The following is an 18,607-nucleotide window of genomic DNA, read 5'->3' as shown; positions in this document are numbered from 1 at the left end:
TCTTATTTTTCATGTCTTTTAGCTAACATTGCAAAGGACTGTAATGTAACCTCCCATAAATGTACAAGCGTTTTCAAAAAGGCCTTTAATATTAAATCGTTCTGCAACGCAAGGCCTACCACTAACAACTAAGGCAGCATTATAGCAGCTGAGAAAGCGAGAAAGCATTCTACAAAATAAAAAGCGTTGTCTCTTTTCAATACGTATCATAGTTCTGTTTTATGAGACTTATTGTATGACAGCGTGCTGTTGAAAGCGGATTGCTAGTTTGTTTGTGTGCATTGAGATCTGTTTCCTGATTCTAGCCGATTCGTATTTGATCTCGTGAATGTATTGTTGGTTTATGCTGTTGAAGTTTATTATCCACGTAACAAGACGACTCGTATGTTTTAGCTCTCAGAATTCGAGTATCCTTTTATATGAACGTTTGTGAACGTAATGAATTGATTACGAAGATTTGTTGAACATTAAAACCGATGACGTGTGGTTGTAGCTTGGATTTTAGTTAAAAATAAAAGAGCAGTGACAAAAAATCCAGGTTTTGATTTTTACATTTATAAGGCTTTACTTTTTCATGATTAATTTCCTATGTCCATCCTCGCAACGAAATATCGACTATTACACACCATTATTTTTTTATGACTCTATACCCAAAAGTTAATTTCTTTAACAAAGGCTCTATCGTCTCAAAAGACTTTTTTAGTTAGCCAACTGAAAGTTTATCAGGTGATGTATTTTTGTTGAAGCTAGAGCAAAAACAATAAAATCAGGGATCTAGTGATGAAAATTTTTATACCAAATTGTTTTGTCTTTGAACAATTTGTAGGGAACCCTCGGCGTTGCTAATCCAACTTGTATGTGATTGATTTTTCTACTATTAGTACTCTCTGATGTTATCAAAAATACTTCATGCCGTTCGTTTTATAAGCATGAAAGTAGTAGAAGCTTCCACGGCCACACGAGTGGTTAAGTAAGGGTCACAGAAGTGTTATTTTACGATGCAAAGAGTAAAGTTTATTCCTAGAGGTCCCACTTGAAGCTATTTTAGTTTGAGTGCACAAACAGTTAGGATGGAATGGCTGAAAACTGAAAGATCGATCATTTTTCGGTCGTCGTTACATCATGCTGTCTCCGTCATTTTATTGTGTACAGTAGAGATAGATTTATTTTTAACTGTCCCTCACTTAGTGAATAGTTTACTCAGTTAGATTACAATAATAACTGTGTGCTTTGTATTTGAGAGAATAAGTTTAAAAGAAAAGAAGTATTGTTTTTCTATGGATCTAAAAATTTAAACGCACAAGAAAGGATCAATTTCAATACTACGTCAATAACAATATACGGTTGGCTAAAAGACTTGACATCTGAACGTGTGCCAAATTCTACGTAAAGTGTTACGTATTATTTACATTTGATATCAATTGTGGTAAATACAGTCACAGTGCCAACACGTTTTAGTAGAAGGTATTGTTATTAAAGAAAAACGACTCCGTCACTAAGAAATTAAATCCTTGTCCGATACCTATGTATGAAGATTCAGGACAAGCATTCGTAGAGCCCACAAATGCTTGTCTACAGGCGGATCAAACCTGTGACGCATCGTTAAATCATTTATGGGAATAACAGCTAGTAAATTACATTAATTATGATGTATACAAATGGAAATTGCATAACCCACAATTAGCGCCACGAAGTACATGCTTTCAACTCACAGTAATGAAGACAAACTCATGTTACTAGCCTATTTTTATGTGCGTCAAATAAATACGTCAAAGAATGTTATCTACGTATTAATAACAACACAATAACAATATTAACGGCAGTTTTACACGCACCTTTATTTATGGGGCGGGGAAAACAGGCCTCTTCGGTAAAACTTCACGCAAAAAGCTTTGTAATTTTTAATTTTAAGCTATCCATTTTTAAAAACACCTTTTTGTTGCCGTTTCGTATTTTTCTACGCCGCATCTTGAGTTATAGTTGCTGCAAGAATTTCCCTGTTTCAGACAACTAGAGTCTTTAGTTTAAATTGTTTTTTATGATAACAATGAGCTTTTTTTTGGTAAGGCGGGAATCCTCATGCACAGTCAATCCCTCGGGGAGGAAATGGTCAGATTTTACTGACTAAACCTGAACCACCGTGCTACGTCATCCGCGTTTTTGTGTCGGTGTATGGGAATGCGTTGCAATCATACAATGATAACAATGAGTCTAACAACTCTTTTTAAGTAAGACTTTTCGAGCTGTGGAAACGGGACAGCGCTCTGCGAAATGTAGTTTTTGTCTCGCTTCCACAACTACAATAGACTTATTACTAGAATTGGTAGTAGGGCCCCAGGTATGTCGCAACCCGTGTAGTAATTTCCTTTAGGTTGTAAATAATTTGGTACATAGTTAGGAGTATGTAACGGAATCCATGAACTAATATGTGGTTCGCGTGAAAGATCGTAAACACACTATAAAGTCATTAACGTGCTCAGAATTTGGGGCCTAAACATGTTGTTTGTATTTTAATAACATGTACAACTAATTGCTTATAAATTAAAGTTTTAGGTATAATCGACAAAGATTAGGAGACTTAAGGACAAGATACTTTAACACAATTTATTTTTGCTGCTTTAAATCGGATCTTGCTAATTTTTATATCTACCAGAAATAATCTAAGAATTTGCTATTGAAAAAGACTATAAATAGTAAATGTCTACAGTGCTCTAACTTTTTAGAATTAATAAAATAACTCGGTGACAGAAATATTATTTTGCACTGTAATTCATTACGACCTTTCCAGTTTTAGACATTAAATTCTCACGACTATTATTTCATTTAAAAATCCCGCTAAAATTCTGAAAGTTAATTCAATGTGTTTTAATATCGCTGTGAACTGAAATACAAAAAGTTAAATAAGCGGAGACCCGCTGGCAACGTTCATTTACAAGATAAACAATGGTGTCATGAAGTTTTTGAATTAAATGCACAGTTGAAAGTAAGACAAAACTTCGGTTTATGAAAAGAGGTTGGTATCATAAGATCGTGATGCTCTATTTAAAAGTATAAAATATAATAAAAGTATATTTTATATTCAGGTTACGAGGTTTTGTTTATTGAATCTTTTTGATTTCAATTAATAGGGCTTTTGACTAAGGGCCGATTTTTCAATCGCCCGATAACTTTTATTTGACGAATATGTTTGACGTTGTGACAGCTTTTGTATAGAAAATATGTCAAACGGCCATATTTATTCCTCGGATAAAAGATAACTGATGATTGAAAAATCGGCCCTTAATCTAGTAATGTAAATTTGTTATGTCCCCAAGAGCTACGAAAAAATATCGTATATTATATTTTAAATTTTATCACACTATTAAACAGTACGGAAGATTAAAAGCACTTAAGATGATGTAATGTATGGCAGTGGGGGCTGGTAACACCATTTGATAATAACACTTGATACTTCTTATTGTATACTTGGTATTTTTTTTAAATTTGACTGCACGGATAGCCGATTGGTTGAGCTCATCACGCCAAACCCACTGTGCGCGACGTGTCGCGGGTTCGATCCTCGCGTAGGACAAGCATTTGTGAGATCCACGAATGCTTGTTCTGAGTCTGGGTGTTCTTGTACATAGGAATTGTATGTTTGTGAAACACCCCGCGGCACAAGGATTAAATTCCTTAGTGCGGAAGTCGTTTTTAAAAAAAGAAAAAGATAGAAAATAATTTATTTTACTCACTCGCTCACATTCATCTTTAATATAACATAAACAAACTAACTAGACCACTAAATCCGTTCGGAAGCTATGATGCCACAGATACATCATCAAAAACTGCAGCCGTAACATTTATGATTTTCATTATAAGTTCCTTCACGTCTAAAGCACAACCTAGCATTACAATGTACACGTCACGTAAAATATCTCGTCAGCAGAGTAACTTGTTGCTCTCATCATCTGACGCTGAACTTGGATACCAGCAATGTCTGTTTACGTCTAGCTTATTAATAAAATCTCGTGGCTGTTGCTTTGAAGTTGTATATTCAACATATTTACAAAGTTATATTTTAGTGTGTACTTGTTTGTTTTGTTGCTGTAATAATTTTAGTTTACGAAATGAATGTTGACTTTTTTGTGCGTGCTTATGTAGAAAGAGAACAATTTTCTGCGATGGAAGCTGCAAGGTTTTTTTTAATAATTGGCTCGCGTCCAAGCTTCAACTACACAAATTGGGCGATCACAGGTTAATCGTTAATTTGTGAGTCTCGGCCCCTTTGACAGTTAGACCCTAAAAAGTGAGATTTGAGGTTTGGTTGAGGTAGTCAGATAGGCAGTCGCATCTTGTAAAACACAGGCTTGTACTTAGCTTAACCGGTTAGACTGGAAACTGACCCTAACCTAGTTGGGAAAAGGATGGGATATGATAGGATGATAAAAATAACTAAAAAGATAATGTAGTTGAACAACTTTCATCCTAAAAAATACTAAAAGAATTTAGTATTTATCAAAGAAATCCAATTTATTTTAGCTCGTAAGTCTATAAAACAGACAGATAATTACTTATCGAACTTGTCGAAATCTTAATACGACTTCAGACAGTTTTTCCTCGTACCTTATTCATTGACGTTTAATGACTTAACTTCAGCTGAGATTAACAGCACCCTTGGATAATTAAGGTACCTTTCCGTGAGTGCGACATACAGTATATGCAACTCTACCATTACTTCTTGAAGCAATAACCCTCGTTACAGACCATCTTTAAGTTAGCAGAAGACTGAGATGTATTGTAATTAATACTCTTACTTGACCATCGGATTTATATATTTATAATCCACCTTAATACAAACAAACCTAACTGAAATCGTTGTATCTATTGAATGATAGAAAAAAAAATATAAGACCCTTGTTTTTTGCGTTAGAGCTTAAAAAGGTTTCTTTTACAGAATCGCTACCTTTCACTATGTAGTGTACCAACTCGTTTCCTCGGCTGCAATATTCTTGTTTCCAGTAGTGCCTACAAGACTCGTACAAAAATGTGTGATAACAAAATCTCTCTCATTCCAACCTGCACAACGCTCCACAATCGTCAGGACCAAAAATATACTTTAAGAAGGACGAATAACAATTGAGAAACGACAAGGAGAATAAAAGCTTTGTTTCAGCAACACCCTTACACAGACAGCCAGATATTAAATCATATCAGCTAGAATGACAAGCGTGGTGAGAGCAGAATATATTTCCTTCACTAAAATCGAATTTATATAGAGTGCCGAACGAAAAGAATGGAAATGGAATTGTGAATGCTGAATCTTTTTGGCATATGATTGAATGAATTAAATATTTATTGATTCTTTCTTTATTGGATTTGCGTGTCGTGTTTTGTTTTCCCGGCGCTGGCTTTTAAAAAGGGGAGCTTTACCATTGGAATATTAAGTTATTTCGGAATCTGATAACCGGGAAATTAAATGTTTACCCATGTTATTAACTTGTATAACTCGCTAGGCATTGTTGCTGCAATGGTGATTTCGCTTTTGAAATACATTTTAATGAGAAATGGTCTTTCTAACCGTTCTCTATAAAATGAAATGCAGACAGCAGTAATCAATAAAAATATAAGGTACTCTTAATAAAAAAAGTGTAAGAAACTTTAAGAAAATATAACTCAATATACTTCAGAATATAAACTCTTTACTTCGTAGTTGTGAACAGTCTTTTATTGAATTTTCAGAGAGTGACTTTCTTATATTATAATTATAGAACCGCAAAGCAGTTGCTCTCGGTTTTTATTTACCTTTGAATATGTGATAACATATTTAAATTTAGAAGTAAGTTAATAAGAAATATTCAGTTTATTCTTATAAAAAATGTCGCGGTGAGGTTATTCAAAGGACACTGAAAGAACAACTAATTAAAATGGGTTAAAAATGGGGGCTAAAATAAATGAAGTAAAAGTAAACATTTAAAAAATGCCCAGCAAAACTAGTCACTGACGTTATCCATTGAATACATTTGGATACTAAGTACAATAGTGACAATGAGTTTGTTTAAACATTTCTTATCGGGGTAGTCAGTTAGTTAAGTTAATAAATGACAACTAGAGCTAGCTTAAAACAAGTGAAGACATGCTGATTTGCAGAATATTCTTTCATTTCACTATGCTGCTCCATGGTAACAATATCATCTGTTTTATTTAAATAACGTGCCTGCTTTTCGGACACCCACTTCGGACTACTAATTTCAAACCGTAATTAATACACATATTGGTTACATATTAGTTTTAGGTAAACGCGTATTAATTAAGGCGAGCCTAATACAATAATCCTGGCTTACTCTATAATTTAGACGTAGTTAGGTGCCTAAGTACCAAAGCCTAAATTATAGTGTACATATTATACATCGGTAAGCAAATTACGATTGGATATGATTTCATCAAGGAATCCTTGGGGAGTTCGTACGTCTTGTTTGACTTGCTTTGATGCTCACACCTTGCACTGGCCATAGTGCTTGGCCATATTGACACAGGTTAACTTCTAGTTTCAAATTAAATTTTGATAAATGCTTAGAACATTACAGTTTTCAGTGTATATTGGATGAAAGTCGTAGAATCCCGCGAATGAGGGCAGTAGTTATGTTTTTCTATTGAGTTCCGTGGATCACACTGCTAGGCAAAGGCTTCCCACTGTTTCTTCCACACTTCTTTATCTTTAGTTTTTTTTTTTAATAATACTAGTTATTTCGACGTGCCACCACTTAAGTTGTGGATATTATTTTTATGGATAAATCAATAAGCCCGAAGAATCCGTTTGTATTCGGAACTATTTTAAAATTTGTTCTCGTTCAGTTTCAGTTTGAACTGCAATCTTCTGATGCTAGTTATACCAATAAATAGCGATGCAGAGTACATACGACATCAAGCCTCCGATAGTTGGATCTCTTTGGTTCGTTAAAGCGGCTGGTTCTGACATAAATCCTTTGGCGGAAATCTTACGAGTATCTTTGTATTGTGTATGTGTTTGTGTTATTCATCTAGGGGAATCGAAAGGGGTTTTTACGAAAGGTTATTAGATACATAATATATCATATCTAGATATTTTTGAAGCACGTTAATTTGCTGAAACAAATAAGCTATTCTGGATCTATGTACTTAAATAATCGCTAAAAGAAAACATCTATTTCAAATAAAAATAAATAAACAAATAACTTTTTTTTTGCATTTTTACAAAGATTGAATCACCAGAACATTTAAAAAGAAATCTAGTGAGCAATGAATGTTACTTGTGCAGAGGTGGATTAATAACAATTCCTTTACTCTTAAATGTACTTACCAATAGGTGTTTATATAATATTTCGGCGAAATAAAACATGAAAAGTGTACTACAAAGTGTATCATAATCTTTTACTTTTTAATTCATTTTCAATGAGCTTCAAACTGCTTTTGATATCGTTAAACCGTGAAATTGTGTCATCCAGCCAGCAATTTGCCTGTATCTGTAATTAAATCTTCAGAACGCCCCACGGATATTGTAGAGTTGGCAATGTTTTCGTGTTAATGAACAAATATCAATCGATATAAAAAAATAATTGATTCAATTCATATAAAAAAAAAACGTAATTTTGCAGAAAAGTAGAGAACTATAGTGTTTTAAAGATTATTTATCTTTGATGATTTGTAGGTAAGTAGTGCATGTGCAATGCTGTTCCCAGACTATTTTGGCCTATTTTTGTCGTTTAGGGTCTAAACATACGACGGATTTTAGCGAAGGAATAAGTTAATGTCGACGTACGCTAACGCGCTGACAATGTCAGAAAAAACACGAATAAAAATGAAATATGCATTCGCCGTCACTTACAACAACCGATCTAGACATACATAACTACGCTCTAAATTTTTTGCAACAAACATATCAATTTACCGACGAAGCTGTGAAACTTTTTTTTCCTATTATTCTCTCAGACAAAACGGAATGAAATACATAAAATCTGTGTTAAAAACGCCGCAATATTTTTACAAAAGCTTGTTAAAATAAAGAGAGAAACAAGAACTACAAAACTTGTTTTGTTCAAGCCTGAGCGAAATAACTATAATAAAAAAAACAGTTCGTTAAAATATAGTCAACAGCGGAAAAAGGATTCATATTATTTCAAGTTTTTCGTACTACTGTTTATGTTATAAAATCGGTGAACTGGAAGTCGGACTCGCAACACTTAGGGTTTCGTACAAGCAGGCTAAATAAAAAATAATTTTTCAGCAATATTATCATTAAAAAATTTACATCGCCAAAAAGATCCTATTTTGATTTTCATTATTGTCTGTTGTTCAACTGTCTAGCTATCAGAATTCTTGAGATACTGCTTAGTGACAGACGGACTGACAGACAGCGGTGAATTGGATTTCTTTACCCCTTATTTTTTCATATGGGACATCATCAAATGACCCCTCCCCCTCCTTTCATAGATCCCTGGGGTGCGAAACCCTAAGAACAGTTGGTAAAAATGAAGAGAAAAGTGAAAAGCAATTTGTAAATATCTAATGATTTAATTAACAAAACACGGTTATTGATTTCTAGAAAGAATAGTAAAGTATACGGTTGCCATAGAAACCAGGCTTACGACTCGTATTTGTCTGTATCTATTTTCAGAGATCGGTAGATACATATTTCAGAAATAACTTAGCGTGGAGTTTTTCTTAATATTGGATAAAGTTTCTATCTTTGTGGATTTAAATGCCGCTAATGTGAATGGAATAAAAAAAGAGCCTTTAAGAGCCATTTGGGCAGTTCTTTTTAAATCTTTTGTTTCTGCAACTTTTCTGTGTAATCTAATTAACCTAATCCTAAACCTTATTAAAAATATATAGGTATACGTGTGTTTTAGAGATTAAAGAAGATCAAATACAGAAGTTAAAATTTTAAAAACCCCTTGACAAAAGCCGCATCCAAATGGGTGCCCCCACTTTGGAGCTACGGTGCCACAGACACACATAGCGTTCGAACTTATTATAACCCCTCTTAGAAAAGAGCTCACGATCTTAAATAGTTGAACCGATTTTTATAAATACTTCAAGAACTAGAAAACCGTCTTTCAAATTACAACTATTAATTGTTTTGTAGTAGAATTACTTGAATGGGAATTATCTGACCACATTAAACCCGTTCGTGTTTAATATTTTAACAACGTTGATTGCTGTTGTTACCAATAATGAAGTAATGTTGATATTTGTTTAACGAGATATTACTGGAAGCTTTGTGAACGGTATAGTGGCTATACTTTGATACACAAAGAGAAAAGGAGAAACTATTTTTGAGGTACTGTACCCAAAGTATAAAAAAAAACCAACACTCTGCTATCTGAATCTCATGAACGGTTATAGCTAGTTAGTTAAAATTTTATAATTTCAAAGATTGTGTATTCTTGTTCGTCTATATTGATAAATAGTGAAAACAAAAGCTGGGTTAAGCAACGACTTATACGGTAATTAATTTGACAAGTAATTTTCTTTAGCTTAGCGTTAGCGATCTTAGATTTTTCAAATCGATTAATCGTTAAAGTAATATTATAGAGAGTGTGAAAGAGAGACGTCGCTCTACGCTGTATTATACGCTGTCACGTTCCTTCAGCTATAATATTTTTTATTTAAGAGGAGGTTTCAGGAGAGTGCTAATTAGAGCGATGTAAAAGAGGTCCAGGAATGTTTGCAAATAGAAATACTTCTGTTGAACATTACTCAAAGTTAATGACGACGAAGAAAATCTTATAAATAGAGATAGCATAATTATTTCTTTTTTTTCATGTCTTAAATATGAAAATAGATTTCAGTAACATTGTATCATAACTGAATCTGTTCACAAGAATAGGAGGGAACTAGGTGTTGTTATTACACTTGTAAACTACATCACATATTTGTATATTTGTGTGTATGCTTGAAACCTTTTTACTCGCAAAAGGCTGGACTGATTTCACTATATTTAGTATTTAGGTAACTGACACCTTGGATGACTTACAAGAATAGGTACACGGAATTCGTTGAAACGGAACTAGTTTTTCTAGCTATAACTGACATCTAAAAGAGCAAAGCCGCGAGCAACAGCTAGATATTAAATATATTTTTTTTGGTTTTGAGGTCTCAAGGTTGTATCAAGTAGTCGTGAATCGATCAACAAGCCGTCACATAAACACTTATCAAGGAGTATTGACAGTTCTACGTCACTCATACTCATACTTTATAACAGCAGTCAGTTTTAGTTTACCTGAAGGGTTCGAAGGTTCGAACCAGTATAATTAGACCTGCTATATCACGTAAATTGCGCTTATAACGGGTTCTGATTATACGTAATGCATTTTTAAAGAGAGCGTCTCAAACTGTATGAAATAATGGATGCTGGGGCTCTACAGCTGTATATGACTGATTTGATTGTTAAGTTTTCTTTTTCTCTTGAAGCGTCTATACACCTCTATTATTTATTAATGAGATATAAGGTAGGGTAGGTTAGGTCAAAAAGAGTGGCATATATTTTGCGTCTTGGACCAAATTTTGATAAACACAGCAAAAGCCACAATGCAAGAAATGTAAATGTAAATTATAATAATAATTTTGTTAAATGTAGAGCGACATTCAAGAGATTATCCGGAGCATGCACACCGCTTGGCAGCCTTGTGCTGAATACATTTAAATGTGACAATTGTAGAGAACTTAAAAATAACAACCCAGGGCCGCTTCGGAAGGCTTCGTTACAAATTCATTTGTGCAAGTTACTGCCATCCGGAGTGGATGCATGAATACACTCCGGATAGCGTCTTTTATAAAACTAACACTATTTCGATAGCCTTAAATACATTTTCCAATTCTTATGCACTCTTTTTTCTTGTGCATAAGTTCAAAGTGTCTCAAAATTGCGTCACAAAAATCCAACCGGAATGACAAACAAGCAAGTTTGTCATTCCGATTGAATTTTTGTGACGCAATTTGGAGACACTTTCCAATAAGCTAGCAGGTTGAAATTTTCATGGTAGCTTCAAACCCGATGATGATGCAATTAACAGCTATAAAAATGGATAGACCGATTTTGATAAAAAATTAATGGAGTGACTGTTAAAAATTTGGGCGGTGGGTTATTAGATTTTTAAATCTATTAATTAATTTTTGCCTGTGTTATGAAATTTCTCTTTTATAAATTAAGTTTGTCATGGTTGTTAATCTTTGAAATAAAGCTCTTGTCGAATAATTGTCAGACCGCGACGACGAAGGTCAGACCTGTCGTGTCGGGTACCCAAGGACTGAACTAACTAAATAAGCTATAATTTTGTACCTAAATAATTTATAAATATTACATTTGATGTATGGGTTTTGTCGTCTAAGGCATGGAGAGGTATGTATTTTGTCGACTTATGTTTGTGTGTAACTTTTGGAAAATTATGGTTTATTTAGATAATATTATAAGAATATAATTTTATATAAGAGCAGAGCTAAGACTTCCACAAACGCAAACTGTAACAATTTAGCACTCCCCAATAGTGTACCAATAGCACGTTGAATGAACGTTAAATTGATTTTAACCAGTTCAAAATAACGTTCGTTTTTTTTTAATGAATCACAACAGTCCTACTAAAGTTCTTTTGAATATCCGTCTACCACTCTTCGTAATCATAATCCCGGCGCTTAAGATAACTAAGCGAAAATAAAAGGAATGCCGAAGCCACTTAATCCCGCGATCCAATTCAAAACAACGACTCGTGAAGGGAACAGCCGAAAATGTTCTGTAATTCGATACCAATAGGTGTCGACGGAGTCTACTACCTTCAGTCGATTTCGTGTAAGTGCTGTAGTTCAACTTTGAAAAGGTTCGTTTGTGAACAATGGTTTTAAGTGTCACAAAGGGCGCGAATGCTAAACGAATGGAGCCTCCACGGCTTCGGCGAGCGTGGGGCGGGCGGGGCGCGAGGGGCGCGGGGCACGCGCCGCCCTGCGGGGATACCAGCGCAATGGAATATTTACATTTTGTCGTAAAATATTTTTGGGGAGAATGACTTATGCAAATGTTTTAAATTTTTCAAATGTTGTTTCTGTATGCATTTTGCATTGCAATGCGCGGCATGTGCCATTTCTACTTAAGGTTTTTATAACTTTTGTTTTGTCACACTTGATATCCTCGTCAGAAAGGGAATCATTAGATTTTTTTTTGTTTACATGGGAGCCTATCAATGAGGTTTCATTTTTATCAAGCTTGCTGGAATTATAGCACCGCCAATGTTTACTTATCTCTTTTTAATCAGTAAAAGGTATTTATTTAAAAAAACTGAACTTTATCGGTACCAAAATTACAGATCAATCTACATCATTATATGAATGTAAATCTTAAAAAAGTCCACATAAAATTTTCCACAATTTTGAATAACAAAAGCTGGCAACACCCCTCGGAGGGCAGACTCGAGCGCGCGATAGCGGCGGGCGAACGCCGCGTCAGCCTCCGCGACCCGCTGCCTGGACAAAACAACTGTATAGTGAGGATCTTGTGTGAAAACATGCTAGTTCATTAGTTCTGTGGCCGACCCCGCCTGTTGCACGACGCGCCCCTCCGACGGGGATAACTTTACACCATTTTCTAAGAAAAACACCAGATTTTTCGTAAGTACACCTTCTTTTGTTTTTTTTTACCAAAATTCTGTGAACTGAGTACGCTTTCTCTTGCCGGTACTTTTCTTACTCTAGCTAAGTAGCAATTTTAAGCACGAACAATTTTCGAGCTGACCGGCTTCGGGCTTACGAAAATGTTTGCTTGAATTACGAACGCTTTTTGAATTGAAAATGGCGCGTTTGTTGTCGCTCGCCGCTAACTGATTCGGTAACTGTCTCTTTAATAAAAGGGTGTCTCAAAATAAATGAAACCGAAAATTAAGCAACGTAAAAATTGAAAAAGATTTGCGCTTTAAATAAAAGTGGATTTTACCTTATTAATTTACGTTTTGAAGGGAATGCTTACAAAAATAAGGAAGATAAAGAGGGGATTTAAGATAAGGGAGAGTTATTTCTTTTCATTTTGACCTAAATGTAACATCACTAAAATTCGTGAGAGGGCGGAATTTTGTTCTTTGTTACGTTGTCAGGTCTCGAATAAGATAAGCAATCAATTTTGTGGGAAATTGGGTCTTATAGACGTTTACTTATACTTGTTTTGATATAAAATTGCTATGACAAGGTTTATTGAATGAGTAGTTAATGTTTGTATCAGGAAGCGGTCGGTTATTAAACTTTGAGGCAGTTTCCGGCGGCCCCCGGCGCGGGCTCTCTGTGACATATTCGCTTCCTGTTCTCGTGCATTGTGTAGCAGGACTTCTAACACTTATATTTTAATTAAAGTTGATGGAATTGACGAAGAATTGAGCGTTAGGAGGATGAAGGTGAGCAAAATAGTAATAATTGCCACTACTACCCAAATTCATTAAAGATAGTAAGATAAACTCAAAAATAATTTCTTGTAATCCAAAAGATCGCATCTTTAAAATAATAATAAGAGAAATGAATTTTTGAACACGTTATTGAAGTCTAAATATTCCGTTGACGAACAAAGGAATTTTGAAGACGACAAGCTTTGATCATAACGCATGTCAAATTATAATTGCTACAAATTCCTGATTTGAGATTTAACAAATCTTCTACTTATAAATTAAGGATGATATCTGGGGTATACAGAACTATCCACTTTTAATTGGACTAGCAATATTATGGCTTATTAATAAACGATTCCAGTAGGTTCAAGGGTTATCAGTAAATGTTCCGCGAATGTGTTATTATTGTTATAACTTCACAGACATTGTTTGATTGGTACTTGCATTGCTATTGGTTAGTTCTCAGATACAAGTATTATATGATTTTAGCGAATGGTGAATACCTATATAGTTCGTTAAAACAGAATATATATCTTATGATATCGATTCGCGATCTCATGATTAAGGACTCCGGTTTTGTCCGAAACTAGTCGAGAAGTTTTCGACATAAGTAAAATGTACCTAAAAAAATATTTAACAATTGGCACAGCATCTACTACAGTCACATTAACTAACGTTGTACAACCTAAATACGAACACTGGCAAAAAATGCATGTATAATAATACCACAATGATAGTGCAAATCCCCCTTTAAGTCTTAATGCAATTTAAAACTATAAGTTTGTAATGTCACATCAGTTTAAAAGCAACGCTCGGACCTTCCTCATCTCGTTAAAACTTCTTAATGCTGCACACATAGCGAGCAAAACAAACCGGCGAACAAAGAAAGTGCGATTCTGAAAGGGATAATTTATTCTGAGGCGGCGACCTTAATCTGGTACGAGAGGATATTTTCGTTTTTTCGTAATCATGAATATTCGCGATCGATTCACAGAAGAGAAGAAGAATAGACGTTTTAGGAGAAACTATTTGCTGATATTAAAATCAATAAAAATAGTGTTAAGCTGTGTCAGATACGAAAATCCAGACTTGTTATTTTGGTAGAGAACTTCATGAGACCCGGTCTTTTATAAAGGCGTAGAAGGGGACACAGGTCTAACACGCAGAAGCTTTGTTGAGAACTTTAATATACAATTCTATCCTTCAATATAATATATTCTTCCTTGCTTTGTGTACGAAATATGAAAAAAATTGCAATATTGTAGTTTTTTTTGTGAAGCCTTTTACGGTTTTACACGTCGATGTTTGTATATGTGTTCCTAAATGAAATGGTTTTTGATACTCAAGGAGAATATTGGAGAGGAGTTTGAGTTCGGTGCCGTAATGTTAAAAGTTCTTTAAAGCACGTAGATTTTTATGACTGCTTACAACGCGGTTTGAATTCAGAGTGTTATTTTTTTTGGACAACATGTACTTGTGAACTGATTAGATTTTTTTAATATGAGAATCTGAGTGTTCCGATGTCCGATCCTTGACTACACGAAAAGAAGGCTTTGAACCAGCTGAGCGAAATTTATAAAAAAAGTATTTTTTAAATAAATATATTAAATAATTATTAATATACATACTTAGAATAAGTGAATTTCGTAGATCTCCCAAATAATGAATATTTTTTGTAATGGTCCGATAAAGTAGGACATATTTGTACGGTGTGTATCATTTAAATATTAAATGACCCGATACCCGATAAGCTATTGAAAAGAAACAAAAGGCAGAATGGAACATAACCATTGTCTTTTATAATATTAGTTTTCATAATTTTGGACAAAGCAGGTATAAAGTTTTAGGAATAAACACTTTCATTTCGTTTCCAGTTTCATTTCCACAATAGAAATTCACTCCAGTTTATAATGCACGCAAAATACCATTTAGGTTGCTTGAATATTATACTAAATATGCTTTTGGTATTGTGGTTTAATAGTAGAATAAGCGGGCAACAAACTTGCATAATACTCTTGAATGTCGAAACAAGCTGTTATGAAAACCGAATAACACTCTACATTTTTTTTAGCCAGTCGCTGCTTGTAGAAAAGCGATTCGAAACTGTTTTTCGATTAAATAGAACATAATTAGCAAGAAAAAGCTATTACCATACTCAATTTTTGTTTAAGTAGTAAAATATCGGAGTAAAACACTTTCTTTTAGCCTCGAAGGTCCAAAAGCCTGAAGGCTCGTGGATAGCTTATCCCTAAGGCTGGAAAGGTTTTATAATCCTCCGTAGTTACACTAAGAAAGGTTCGCGAAAAGTTCGTAATAACAGCCCTTTATAAGATCGTTCAGGTTCAAGTTTTTCAAGACTGCTTTATGAATCCAATGGATATTCCGTTGGGAGGAATATTCTTAGTACTTATAAGTAATATCGGTATGACTTTGTGTTTAAACCAATTGATAGGTATAATGGAGATAGAAAAAAGGCAGTTTCTACTTATACACTATTACTGTTGTCGGTCGCTTGTTATTCGTATCGACAAATTGAACCCTTTTTAATGAATTTGTTTTGCAGTCTTTTATTTCACTTGCAATGTTTTTTTGGCAAATCATCATTTAAATAATTATTGCGGCCATGTCGTCAGTCAAAATAAAAAATACAATTTTCAATAAATGTTTTCTTAATTCCATCTTATTGTGTTGAGGCAATAATAATTACTATTAATTTAAATTTTACTGTGTTGAGCCGCATCTGCTCAAAAAAGTAAAATTTAAATTGAGCAATATTTATTTATATTTATTTTCTGTTCTGCGAAAGCAATATAACGAGTGAAATTAAATTAATTAATTAAAAATATTAATGAGTTTTCGTAGCATGCAGCGTCTAACTTGCCAAAATTGAGTTTGAAAATAAAAGAGATGTGTTTTTTACGACAGTGCATGGGACCCATAAACCACCTTTTTATGACTACGTGTCAAAAATGTATGTGTTTATATTTTAAGGGGATAGAAGGTGGGAATGTAGACTTATGTAAAATAGAATAAAAGCAGAAATAACACGACATGCAATATCATGTCGTAAGTTATAACTTTCAAGTAATAGTAATTTATACCGTATTTTTTATAATTTTTGTTTAGTATTGATAAAACATCTATATAACATGAGTGTTCCTGTAATTTAGGTAAACACAAATCTTATTTGAGAAATTCTACTATAACCACCAAATGTAATATATATTGCTCTAGGCGTTCCTTAGAGAATTAGAACAAATCTCTCTATTATCTTCTTAATAAGGGCAAACAGTTTCAACACAATAGTAAACTCTCACAAGTAAAAATTTTAAGACACTTAAAAAATACAGTCCAGCTAAAAAACTAACTAAGCCAACAATTTCATAACGCAGCAACATTTAATTAGTTTTCAAAAGCAATAATAAACTTTATGAAACAATATGTAAGAAAAAAGTCAATTAAGAAAAGAAAAGGTCAGCGTCTAATTGACAGTTTGACACTGCCCACGTAAATGGCTATCACAGTCGGGGCATTTTAATAGAAACTCTACACCTAACAATCTAGAGTATCTTTCCGTCTACTAATTGCTGGTTCGTGGTACATTGTTGTTTTACTAAATAATGGTTACAGTTCGTAAGTAATACGCGGTCCATCAGCCCGTGAAATAGGTAATTTCCCCGACCATTAAAGCACGCGCACATCTACCGAGCAACACGTTCGCACATAAAAAGCTCCAATTTTTTAACGAAACCATTGCGTTGTCTCGGTGCAGTAAACCTTGTTATAGCCTAACAGAATTTTCATTGGATCACGTACATATGTATATTATATGATTCTGCGGCGAATCAGCGTCGAGTTAAATTTTGAACGAGTTCGATAAACGGGCAATATTCTAGTAGATGAAACTGTTGGTAGGTTTCCTATTGACATAAATACGTATGGAATATGATACGAGGGATATTTATTTATGGAAAGTGTTAAAGGTCTCTCCAAGAATACATTTTTTCACGATGATAACAGTTAAAATAAACCACAATGGAACATTGAATTTCCGTCTTTTTTTTAATCTGTTAAAACAAACACAACCCTCCATAGGAAAAAAGTAAAAAAAAAAAACAAAAGAGGAAAAGAAAATTAAGAGTTCTTGAAAGACGCCGCATTGAAATATTTTTATTTATTCTCTTTTTGAAAGTGTTGGGTCATCTACAGTCACTCCACGTAGAATATGAAAATATGACGTCTCCGTTTGGGCGTGGAACTCTTGCAACGTAAATTAAAAAGTTTAGACTAATGGTGCTGCAATTTATTTATTTTTATTTAAAGTACAACATTTGCTTGAAAATGTTTTATGATGTTTTTATCTTTGGGGTGTTTCCTTTTTTAGTTTACAAAATAACTTATATTTCGTTAAAAAAAAAGAATTTAAAATAAAATTGTGGCACTTGTAACTTACTTTAATAAAAAAACTGGTCTAGTTAGAGTTGGACTAGCGACACTGAGGGTTCCGTAAAACAGGCCATTTTGTTTTTTGTCTGGTGTTGTCAACCGATATTTATTATTATAATGAGTATGTCTTTTTTTCTACGGTGAAAAAAAAGGATTTCACGTTTTATATACAAATCTCACCTACCAATACCGCAATCGAGAGAAAATTGCAAATCTTTGGGACTAATTACTAAGGTATCAAAAAAAGAAAGAAAAAACAATTAGCACTGGGATTAAGAAAAGAAAATTAAGGTCTGTTGTCCGAATTAAGTATTCCAGTCAGTTTAGCCTGCTGGCAACAGTAAATTAGCTATTTTCCGTTTCTGATATCCTTTCGTAATCAAGCATTGAATAAATTATTTTTACGACCTCTTTGTATTCAGAAAACTACGGAGTGACCATCCAAAAATACTATTTTTCAAGTTATATAAGTTGAAGTTTTAATACACAACTGCCTGTGGAAATGCATTTTCCATTCAATTTTTTATTTCATCAATTTTTTTTTATTAATTGTAATCTCGTGGATAGACCACTGTAACAGTTCATCTTAAAGCAATCTTCGTAAAATCAACTCTGGTATAATAATTGACATTACCACGTAATGTAGTACAGTAGTACAGTAAAACAGGGAAAACGTTCAAGAAATTTCTAGATAAAACCAGCAGGGATGTTATCGTGGTATGCAAATGTCTTACTACCGTTAGGGTGTACCTAAACGTGTGTTTAATAAACGGACTTGTGATTTATGG

The 18,607-nt window shown here is 33.8% G+C and overlaps 1 protein-coding gene across 1 annotated transcript in view; it reads left to right on the top strand.

The window, feature by feature from the left end:
* Window positions 1-11,919: 11,919 nt before the first annotated feature.
* Window positions 11,920-18,607, top strand: part of LOC113491721 (slit homolog 1 protein) — a 100,288-nt gene continuing 93,600 nt past the window's right edge. Inside the window, exon 1 of the mRNA XM_026868850.1 lies at window positions 11,920-12,612. The gene's annotated coding sequence lies outside the window, so the exon portion shown is untranslated. The remainder of the gene's footprint in view (window positions 12,613-18,607) is intronic.

This window comes from Trichoplusia ni, chromosome 3 (assembly GCF_003590095.1).
Source record: "Trichoplusia ni isolate ovarian cell line Hi5 chromosome 3, tn1, whole genome shotgun sequence".
NCBI classification, from domain to species: domain Eukaryota; kingdom Metazoa; phylum Arthropoda; class Insecta; order Lepidoptera; family Noctuidae; genus Trichoplusia; species Trichoplusia ni.
Note: the sequence above shows the minus strand (reverse complement) of the source record. Positions and strands in the feature narration are given on the sequence as shown.